The sequence below is a fragment of the Odontomachus brunneus genome, unplaced genomic scaffold, assembly GCF_010583005.1.
Source record: "Odontomachus brunneus isolate Ranch 3 - 2012 unplaced genomic scaffold, Obru_v1 Obru_scaffold_458, whole genome shotgun sequence".
Lineage (NCBI taxonomy): Eukaryota > Metazoa > Arthropoda > Insecta > Hymenoptera > Formicidae > Odontomachus > Odontomachus brunneus.
The window spans coordinates 32,272-32,477 of NW_022639908.1; positions in this window are offsets into that span (position 1 = coordinate 32,272).

Below are 206 nucleotides of genomic sequence, written 5' to 3' on the forward strand. Positions count from 1 at the left end.
CCTAGCAAACACCAAATAATAGTTACATAATTTTTACTTGTTGTTTATTAAATTATTTGCTGATAGATATTGAAACAATGCAACATTCGATATGCGATGTTGATGTAATGCGATGTTGATGATTCGAATATTGATGTAATGTAGTGAACCAGTGATAATTACTTTTACATTTTTAACAAAATGTTATGATGATTAATCCAACAAAA